Source organism: Lichenostomus cassidix, chromosome 4 (assembly GCF_008360975.1).
Source record: "Lichenostomus cassidix isolate B80296 chromosome 4, HeHo_3.0, whole genome shotgun sequence".
NCBI lineage: Eukaryota > Metazoa > Chordata > Aves > Passeriformes > Meliphagidae > Lichenostomus > Lichenostomus cassidix.
In genome coordinates this window covers 39,475,537-39,486,837 of record NC_139484.1, presented here as the reverse complement: position 1 = coordinate 39,486,837, position 11,301 = coordinate 39,475,537, and positions in this window count along the sequence as shown.

Sequence of the window (11,301 nt, the reverse complement as noted above, 5' to 3'; positions counted from 1 at the left end):
CTCAAGGTGGAAAGAGCAACTAGAACTGAAAGGTGACTTACTCAAGTTTGTACTCCAATGTAGAGGTTGGGAGTTGGGGCACCTCTTCAGTTGTTATACAATGGCTGGGCTTATACTTCCCCCATTCTTCACAGATCTCCATGTCACTTGCTCACAGTTTCCTCGTCTGGAAAAATTTCTTTTTTTTAGTTTCAACCAATAGCTTATTTTTAATGGAATAAACCAGAAATCAAGTAAATATTGTCCAGGGCTTTTAACATTACTGCATGATGGCAAGTTCTGATTCCTGGAAAGCTGTAGACTATCTAAGTAAGGCTGCAGGATAACTTGCACAGTTGTGGTGGTGGGCAGGCTGTGTCCATTGCAAAGCACTGTGCATTTTGGGCTGGCACTGGCACAGGCAGAAGTTGAGAGCACTCACCTTCTTGCAGCTTCTTAAGCTATTGGATGTGACACAGATTGATTCAGGTATGTAAAACATGTGGACACAAAGTGCCCTTCAGCTGTGATTACCATTCTCATACCAGCCTGACAGATGGGTGAGCTGAGAGCTGTGTATATTGGGCTGATGAGCAATAACATTCACAAAAATGGCTGTGTCAGAGGGAGACATGTTAGCTGGCTAACAGAAGGATTTTGCTGTGTTCTTAACCTGATCCTATGGTTCCACCACAGGTCTGTATGAAACTTGCAATTTTGTCACCCACTGCCTGGTGGCCTGGGAAGACAAGGTCAGAGCTTTGGTTAGGGTTGGGAGGAACAGGAATGCCCAAGCAGTATTTGGAGCAAGACTAAAATCTTGTAAGGGTTAAAATGATGTATGTAAACTTCTGAGTTTCTGTCCTTTTTATTTTGTTGTGCCTTTACCTTTCCAGTGGCTCCAGTGGTGGGGGTGAGGCTGAGCCTAGGGCAAAAGTCTGGGCTGAGGGAAAGAGAAAGCTCAGTTGTGTGGAGCTGGAAAACATCATGCAATGTAAACGAAGTGCTGGCGCTCATCTCCTCCTGAGGATTATTTAGTCTGTAGACAGACAGTCTCTCGGCCCTGGCATGGGTTTAGCGTTAAGGGTTTAGGCTGAGGGAAAGCCCAGAGGTTGGGCTGTGTGGGGTCTCTAAAGCATCTTAGGAAGTAAACAGAGCTGACTCCAGGCTTCTGCTCTCCTGGAGACATGACTGCTGTTTCCCTCTACCATGGCTTGCTCTCTCCTCACCGTTCAGATCGGTGATGTGAACTGTGGGCGCATCTCTGCAGGCCTTCAGGCAAGCAGACATGTCCTGTGCATCATGTACTGTGAGGGGCAGGGGGCTTTCCTCCTTCCTAGCGGCAGTCTGAGCTCCCTGCCCCTCACCCACAGCACTGAGGAAGCATCTCAGAGTCCTTGTGCCATCTTGCAAAGCCCCTCAATGTCTGACCTTGAACAAATGCTCCCTGATCTCAGTCCTCTGTATCCACATGAGAAGGAACACATTTGCTCTTTATGATGAAACACTTTGAATTTCTGAGTTTCCAGGGCTCACTTGGGTGTCTCCATTGAGCCTGACCCCCAACAGGGCTGCCAGAGCAGAGTGAGGGCTGAGCTGCCTTTTCTGTGTGTCCTGCCTGACTTGCCTTCAGCAAGCCTGGCTGGTCACTGGGGTGAGAAGATGGTTGCCCAAGGGCTGCCCGAGGTATACAAATGCTTGTTTGCAAAGTAAACTCCCACTTGCCAGGAGAAAGATTTGCTGCTCTTAGCATCATCTATCTGAAGCTTAGGAGTAGGCAGCAGGGAAAGGCAGGCATCTTCAGCTTAACCCATGAGTTAAGCTTTACACAGCTGAAGAAAGTTACAGGATCACATCTCACCTCTGATCATTCCATGGGAGAGTCGACACCAGCATGCAGATAGCCAGGCAACTTAGCTTGCTCTCCCCTTGATCCTGCAAGGAGGGCAGCTGAGATGCAAAACCACTGACCCCCACCCTGCTCCAGTAGCTGAGCAATAGGAAACACACACACACACACACACCTCTCTGGGAACAGTGCGTATGCTTGGTAAATTCCCCTCTTCCCAGGGCTTATGTGTTTGAAGGATTTCCAAGCGGTATCCAAGCATGGGAGTTACAGTATGTATCCATAACACTGATCTAAGAAATCTTTTCTATACACCTTGAAAAGGCAGTGACGCCTTTGCAACTTGCTTAGACCAAATGCACGGTGGGGTGATGTAATGCAGGGTTTCTTTGGGCTGGGATGTCAGACATTCATTCTGAAATCCAGGGTTCAATTGCCTTTGTTTCCTGTACTTGCAGAACTGGGCTAAGTCATGAAAAACATCCAGCCTTTAACAGCATAACTGCCAGCTCGGTTCTGAAACCCTGGGAACCAGGTGTCTGCCCATTAGCACTACAAGCAATACCAGGTTAATCTCATGCAATTCTGTGATGTGCTCAGATGGCAAGCCTGCAGGAATCTCCCTGATGGGAGGCTGGGAGGGAGGTGAGGGCTAGGCTCTCTCTGGGCAGCAACCACACAGCTTGTGGTCAAGGCACTGCCCATGCACTGGCAGTTCCAGCAGACTCCTTCAGGGAGCTCAGCTAGCAAGGAGCTGTGATACTAAGGTCTCTGGCAAAGTCTGTTTCCCTAGAAAGGGATGTCCACAAGGTGGGAGAAAAGTCATCAGGGGAGTAGCAGAATTAGAGAATATAGATTTACTTGGCATCTGGGCTGTGTTCAGAGGTGCTTCCTGGGGTGGGCATATTTCTGAAGCTCCCCTGTTTAGGTTAGGGCACTCACACAGCCTCCCTCTCTCCCACCACCCAGTCTCCTTAGGAAGTTTCTAGAGAAGGGTTACCCTTCACAGCAGCTTCTCCCTCAGTGCAGTCCTAGTTAGAGCTGCTTTTTCTATCCAGGCACTTATTTTCTCAGACCCTAAGGAACTTTTAATTAGTAGGACATGTCTAGTTGTAGAACAATTTGGGTCAGGCAGAGAGGGGACACAAGCTGATGGGGTGCAGCATGATGATGCCTCATATCCTTCATAAATCAGAGGTTCAGTCTGTGGAGCTGAAGTCTACCAGTGTTATCAGCTGGGGATCTGGCTGCATGAGGTGGTCTGCAACCACAGAAAGATGGTTTGAAGTCTGAGAAAAAGCAAGGAATGGCAGTATTTAGCAAAAAGGAAATCAGCACAGGCTCCTCCTGTCTTCGCAGATTTACCGAATTGGAATCATTCCCCTCTTACTGTGGATGCCTTTGCCTTCGGCTATCACCAATATCCATCATCTGAACTTGTGACACTTTTCAACATCACCTGAAGTTAGCCTACCTTCACCTAGAGAAGGAACTGAAGTATAAATAATTATCTACCACATGAGGAAAAAAAGAGATTTACTACAGGGTCTTGGGGATTTAAAAGATGCAAGTCTGACACAAGCCGTGAGGTTAATTTTACATGCTCTTCTGCTCCCATCCCATACATACATAGTTTACTGAGTGGAAGGTGCTTCAAGGTAGATGGTATTTCCATTGGAGGAATATATATACACCTGTGTAGGAGATGAATTTGCAGAGAAAGCATTTAAGGGAAGCTGGGTTGGATCTATTGCCTTGCCCAGGAAAGCTTAAACCAGGCATGTCATTTTTTTGCAGGAAAAGTTATGAATGATTGTAAATTTTTTTTTCTTGGTTTGGAAGGGGCCAAGACTACTACTAAAGGACTGCTCTGAAGGTAGGATCACCCTTTCCATAACTCAACTGAAGTAATAGGAAAAATGAGGGAAAGCATGAAAATAAATGAACTAATGTTCTCAAGCATAAATTTATCCAGGTGTGCCTATGAGTCATGTAATGTTACAATCCAGGTTCCTTCTGGACATCCTCCTGGAGCTTGGCAATATCCTCACACACAAAAATATTCAAATCCCATTCAAAATGATGAGAGCTGAGTCAGTTCAAAATTCCCCGGGATGAGGCCCTTACTCTTTTTTCCCCAGCAGGTAGGCATGGCCTCAGTTCCTGTTTGCATGTCACCACCTGGCCTCACCACTCCCTCACCTGCCTGCACACATCAGCGTCTGGGCAAGCGGTGAAGCGTGGTTTACAGCCTGATGCACTTGCACCTTTGTTGGGAGCTCCTGGGAGGCAGTAGCCATGCATAACCTGAATGTCTCTTTGCCACAGGACTGCAAAATACATTCACTCTGCATTGGGATATATGGGAGAAAAACGTGTTTGTAGGAAGTGTGAAAATTGTCTGTGCCAGTGCATGCTTTGCCTTTCCTCAGGGCTCCTTGGAGCCACCAGGTTTGATGAAGGGTTTCTGCCTGGGCCAGCAAAAACCAGCTGGGTCTTTAAATCTATCCGCTCTCACCCAAGATGTATCTCTTTCTCTCTTCTTTCTCTCCCCCTCTGCTTGCAGCTAGGCTTCACCCAAATTGAGCACAGGTGCTGCTACATATCCTTTGCACCAGACTCTTCCTCCCTGTCACTAGCTTGGGTCAGACACCTGGCAGGGGAGCCAGGAGGTGGCCGTGGTGTGATGGTGGCGTTAGAAGGGTATGGACTACAGCCAGGGGCCAGGACACCCATCTCACATCCTTAGATGCCTCGGGGAAACACTTCCTGCCCCTGTGCCCTTCTGGCATCATCCCACTTGGTAGTGCGGGTGGCAGGCCAGGTTAGCTTCATCCCTGCTGCTTTAGGTTAGCTGCTTTTGCAGTCTCTGCTAATGACTTTTGTTGATTGGATTTGTTAGAAGGGGCTAGTGATGGGGATTGCTGGCACATGTTTCCTAAGCATCGTGTTTCTTAACTGGAGAGGCTGCACTGTCTGCCTGCTGAATGCTACAGCAGAAGAAACAGCTCACTGACTTTTCTGGTGAGTGCTTCAAGGGGGATTTCCACTTCTGCAGTAACAGCAGCAGGTGCATGATGTTTCTGTCAACAATAATGAAAATAGTAGTGGGGAGGAAGGAAACCATGGGGACCACAGATGGTAAGGAGGCAAAGGCAGTTGCACTAATGCTTGGGATGCACAAAATTCAGCCTGTGTCTCTGTGTGCAGCAGCTTTAAATAACTCAGCAAAGGCATAGGAAGTCCTATCCAAGTTTGGTGTACTACTTTTTCATGAGTAGATCATGATAAGTAGCTCATTCAGGCTAGTTCTGCTCTCAATTACACACCCATGGACTAAATAATTCAGCAGCAGCTAAAAGGTGTTTCCAAGCTTCTTGTCACTGACAAGAGCTGCCCAGCACTGCCAAGCACTGCCCAGCTTCCTCAGTGAATTTGTGTTCAGAGCTGATTTTGTACTGGTGCCAGAGGGTGAAATGTCAGTGGAAATAGCCCCTTGCTTTATAAAGGCTAATATTGGTGTAGAGACAGTGGAGAGGAATCTGAGTTACTGGTTTTATTTTAATTTTGTGAGGAGCATCTCTCTCAGACCCCTGTGCTGTAGGTCTTCTCTGGAGAATACTTGATAGCACCTGCTATGGTAATGCCTTCATTCCCTCTGCTCATTTGATGTATGGTTCTTCAGCTGATTTATGCACCTCATCCTGCCTTTAAACTATGATTCTCCAGACTGTTTTTTTAGGAGAAGGTGAACTTCTAAGGTGTCCAAACCCAGGTAGCAGGATGGGGATTTGCCAGGGTGCTGCACTATTAACCCCTCAGTTTCTGCCCTGAAACATGGGGGAGCAGCAAGAAGCTGGGTGGGTGCTATGTGCCCATTTAAAGATGTTATCTCTCGCACTCAATGTTGTCAAGTTTCGGGTTTCAGTAGCATTTTTACTCTCAGGCAAATTTTTTTGTCTTCTTTTTTGTTTTTTGTTTTTAAGAACTTGAAAATATACTGCCACACAAGTCACTGTAACATTTGAAAGGCCATTTTTTGTTTCTGCCGCACATGACAAGGCACAGGTCTGTGATGCCCAGCAGATGGGATTCTTTTATGAACACAGCTCTCTTGAGGGCAAGAAAATATAGACATATAAACAGGGGTGTGGGTTTGTTTCTGGTGCAAGCCCTCGAGAGCTGATGGCTGTTTAAGTGTGTTTAAGTGCCTGTGGTGGGGTCAGTGCCTGGGCAGGCTGCACTCAGCTCCTGGGTGGTCATGGCATTCATGTGCACATTCAGCCACCTGGGTGTCTGCAGGGCTGCTGCAGCCCAGCCCAGCTCCTCCTGCCTTCCTTTTCGTTTTCAGCTTGGCTTCCCCTCACAGCGTTGGTTTCTTTAGCTGGGTTTTGACCATTTCACATGTACACTGTGTGACTCCTGCAGCTGGAGTCTGCTTCATATCCCTTTCAGTCTTTTCCTCCTTTGTCCCTCCTCCCTGGCTGCCTTCCTGCCCTCTTCCCCCACTGGTCTCCAGAGCCCTGCCAACCCCCATCACCCCACCTTCCAATTTTCTCCAGCTGTATGACTTGGTGCTTTCATCCTTTCATAAGCAGCCTCCAGCAGCGCTCTGGGCATTTATAGGGAATGCTTCAATGCTGTTCCACCCTTGGGGCAGTGTGCTGGTTTTAGCTGGGGACAAAGTCTTGGACTGAATGAACTTCAGGGACATTTTGTGGACATTTTATGGACATTTTACAGGGGTGGTCTTAGGGGAATGATCTATGTTTATTTTATCAAAAGATGTGAAGGGGGTGGTGATTGATTAGGATGTATTGGATGATGTGGGATCTAAGTATGACAAATGGTGTGGGATAAGGAGTGGAGAATGTGCTGGTTTTGGCTGGGGTAGAGTTGATTTTCTCCATAGTAGTAGTAGGAGGCTACGTTTTGGATTTGAACCAGAATTGCCCATTGTGCCCCTTAAGCCTTTTTGCCTCCAGCAAACAGCCACGCGATGAAAGTGGCTGAACCAATTCACATGGATTACATGAAACACAGCATGGGGCAGCCCTGAATCAGCAGTGTGGGGCTGTCCCCTGCCCCAAAACACTGCCTTGCTCCTCCCAATGCAGTGCATGAGCATGACTTGAGGAGGAGAGCACCCACAGCCCACGTGCCTTCGGGGGTGCTGCACCTTCCTGGGGTGTGCTGGGTACCCCACTGTGCACAGCCACATCCCTGCTGGAACGAGGGCAGAGGATCCTGCAGACCAAGCCATTCGAAATGTCTTTCCCTAAAAGCTGTTTCCCTGAAGGTTTCCGCTGCCCCGTCACATGTGGTGTGAGTCATCCTCGTATTTGCACTTTTTGCAGCTTCCTTTTGCGTTTGCCATACTTTGCTGGAGAAAATGAGATAATTCCTGTTTTGCTAGAAGGCCTTACAGTGCCATGGCTCAGTGCATTTTGGGAGAATATTGCTACACCAGTGACTGCTGCTTGGAGACACGAGTTTCATGGTATCATGGAGAGACTTTATGCTCATTTGATGTTTATTGGTAGGGGAAGATTTAAAGGGAAAATGTAAATTATAACCTTGAGCAAAGCTGATACAAGACATCTTCATGAGCATTTCAAAGGGTTCTTCTAAAATGAATTATATACAATTAATTATACGGAATAATAGAATATCCTGAGTTGGAAGGACCCACCAGGATCATCAAAATCCAACTCCTGGTCCTGCACAGGAAGCCACAAGAGTCACACTGTGTGCCTGAGAGCTTTGTTCAAACACTCCTTGAAATCTGTCAGGCTTGGTGCTGTGACCACTTCCCTGGGAACTCTGCTTGTGTGCTCAACCACCCTCTGGGTGAAGAAGCTTTTCCTGATATCCAGCCTAAACCTTCCCTGACACAGCTTTGTGCCATTCCCTTTGATCCTGTCACTGTCACCAGAGAGATCAGTGCCTGACTCTGCTTCCCCCCACAAGGAAGTTGTAGACCACCATAAGGTTTCCCCCCAGTCTCCTCTTCTGCAGGCTGAACAAACCAAGTGACCTTAGCTCACATGGCTTTCCCTCAAGGCCTTTCTACACAGAATGAAGAGTTCTAAAATGAATTGTGTGTATATGTGGCACTTAGGGACGTGGTTTTGTGGTGGGCTTGACAGCGTCAGGTTATGGTTGGACTTGATGATCTAGGATTAAATGATTCTATTACTAAAATATAAGAGCAAGCTTTCTGAAAGAAAAACCCTGAAATATCATTTTAGGATCAATTACCTAGAGATCATCACCCTAGTCTGCCATGCCTTGCCCCTCAGTTGTTCTGGGGAGGCTGCCTGGGCACCCACATGCCCTGTGCCAGGCTGAGCACATCCTCCCTGGGGGAATGGGATGCACTCAGACATCCCAGCCAGCTCCTGCCACAGCTGGAGAGTGTCAGTGTGGTGCTCCCTGGTGGCACAGCAACTGGTAAATGTGATCTAGGGTGGTCACGACACTAACAGCAGGGCTTCCTCCACACAGCCAAGTGGCCAGCTCTGCTGAAGTTATCCTCACCTGAGCCGGTTCATTTTATGCTTTTACACTTTCAGGTTCCAGACAGGATAGAAGAGAAGCAAAAACAGAGCAGCACGATAGATAGTAGGGAATTACATTTACAGCAAGTCCACATTTATTCATGGAAGTCTGGTTAACTAGGTTCTAAAGAGTTTTACTCAAATCTCTTAAGTTTCCATCTGAATAAGGTCTTTAAATGCAGACAGATGATACTAAATCAAGTTCACTGCAGGCTTAGCTGCAGGAACAAGTTATCCCATCCCACTGATCCACTCTGGCTGTCTGCAGCAAATGCTAATTTGAGGTAACATAGCCTTGATGAAGGGGAAAAAAGGGGATTAGCCAAAGGAACATCCATCCCAGTGAGTCAGGGTGAAGTGATTTTTTATTTAGATGCTTTAATTAACCAAACATCATCTTCCTGTGTTAGAAGCTTCTCTCTGCTCTGTGGGACTGAGAGCATTCAGGTGCAGGACAGTGGTATCCATGGCTGCTTTGTCAGAATTATTACCCCTCTCACTCTCTGCGCACATAACCACCACAGTCCTGCCAAGCTGAAACAATGTCCCAGCTGGGTCACTTCAGGTGAAGCCAACAGGATGTGGACTGGCGTCCCTTCCCTTGGCAGCAGCACAAACAGCCCCAGCAGCACACCAGGAGCTGGTGCCTGTGGCCAGATGCATGCTGTCTGGCAGTGGCTGGCACCCTCTACACAAGAGGTGCTTTTTTGATTGTGCTAAATGACACACAGTGCCAAGCCACTACATTGCCTTACAAAGGAAAGCCTGGTTTCAGCAGGCATGAAGTTGCCTGGGTTATTCTGTGGATCTTTTGGAAGTTTCTTTGTGTGCTGGCTTGAAGTAAGTTGTTACAAAGATAGGCCTCAGCTTTAAAGAGGAGTGTGAGGAAAAGCAAGCTGCCTGCCCCAGGCCAATTGCGCCCAGTGGAAGGAGTGAAGGCCATCAGGGGTGGCTGTCAGGTACAGCTCCTAAGCCTCAAAATGGATCTGAACCCTGCTGGAGACCAAGGATGGAGGGAAGTGTGCATGAGGGCTTCTAGAGAAGTGCTGTCGTGGGGTCTGGGTAAGGATGTCCTGCCCAGCACCTCTGCTGCTTTTTCCAGTGGCTTTTGTCGATCTGGAGACCAGAATATGATTTGTCCCTTAGAGCTACAACAGCTCTCATGGTATACCCCTTAATATGTGCTAAGTAACCCCTCAAGTTCCTAGCTGGGGCAGAGACAGCAGCAATATTCTCCAGGATATCCCCACATGAGCTCAGATGCTGCTGCCTGGGGTACCTCTGCATCAGGGACACAGGGTCTGAATGGCCTTACCCGGACATCCTCAGGCTGTGGGAACTGCTGTAACTCACAAGCCAATTCCATTTTTCCTTGACACCTCTCCCTGCAGCAAACCAGCTGGGTTTGGCCAAAACCCAGATCACCCTTCTGAAGGCTGTGTCAGTTTGTAAAGTGTGGGGACCCTCTTTATTGGAAGGGTAAATCATGCCCTTGGGTAAAAATTTGTGCCAAATTTGTGCTGAGAATTTTACCTGCCTGATAAAATTTATTCGGGTTGGTTGAGGCCAGTTCTTCTGGATTTTTGGCAGAGGCCAAACTGATGATGACCTTACTCTTAGTAGTGTCCATGGCCTTCAGCTTGGTTTGAAGATCTTTTACATGCTCCTTGTTGTAGCAGCAACACCTTTCACAGAGTCCTTCATTCAGTCAGTAATGTCCTTCAGCTGACAATCTGCACGCCTTCTTTCACATCCAGAAAATGCCAGTAGCTGCTTTTGCCGCAGCGCTGCCCTGGAAACTCAGCTTGATTGTTTCTCTGACGGGAACCCCACATGGTCTATCATCTCTGCTTTCCAGGATGCAGGGCAGAGCCTGCTCACCTTGCTCCCAAGCTGTTCACTGTAACTGTTGAGCCACCAGCAGAGAAAGAAGACCCGGATTCTCCGCGTAGCATAAAAAGAGAGCTTTTATTATTTGATTCCAACTTGTATAGATTTTTCAGAGGTCACTCAGATTGGTCAGTCAGAAACCTCCCCCTAGGCCTGATTGGCCAGGCCTGAACTGTCCAAATCTCGAGACACTGTTTTTAATAACATCCAAACTTTATCTTTGTTTATAAAACACAGGAAAAGATTCTCATGGGAAAGACCTGTGCTAGCCACAGTCCACCTTCATGCTTACAAATAAAACAGCATAAATACTTTAGAAACTTTTTAAAAGATCAAATATTATTCCTCTCTGACCCCATTTCTATTTAAAATCCTGCCAAACTGGGTGTCTCCTGCAAATATGGGTGCAGTCTGTCACATGGGCAGTACTTCCCAATAGCACTGAGCTCAACACCATTTTCGTCATGACTGGGCAGCAGTTTTGGGAAGTCCAACCACATCTTCCACTGGGACTGAACTCTCACTCTGCTTTTGTGTATCTCTGGTAGGTGTTTCTGCTCTGCTTAGAGTGAAAATTTTTTCATTCTGACTGAGTAAATATGTACTCAGTGCCATGACATTGTTCCTTGGGCATGGGCTGTTTCCAGCTGATTAATTATTCCAGCCACGTGGTAGCTTTTACAACAGGACGACAGGGATGTGAGTCAGATTGCTGGCCTGAATGGACCAGTATCCTGTCTCCAAGATTTTGGATAAGTATTTTCAACCAGATTATTGGAGCCAGGGCAAGTTTAGAACAGATTTGTCCTTGGTGAATCCCCCTACCATTTGCTAATCAGCATTTTGGCGAGTTTATGAGCTGGAGGTTGTATCTGAGCAATTATTTAATAATCCCAATGGACACACCTTGCACAAATGGGCACTCTTAATATTCCCTGACAAAGAGTTTCTTCATCCAGATACACGTTGTATAAAAAAGTACTGCTCTTCAACTGCTTCACACTAATTGCCTGATAATTTAAC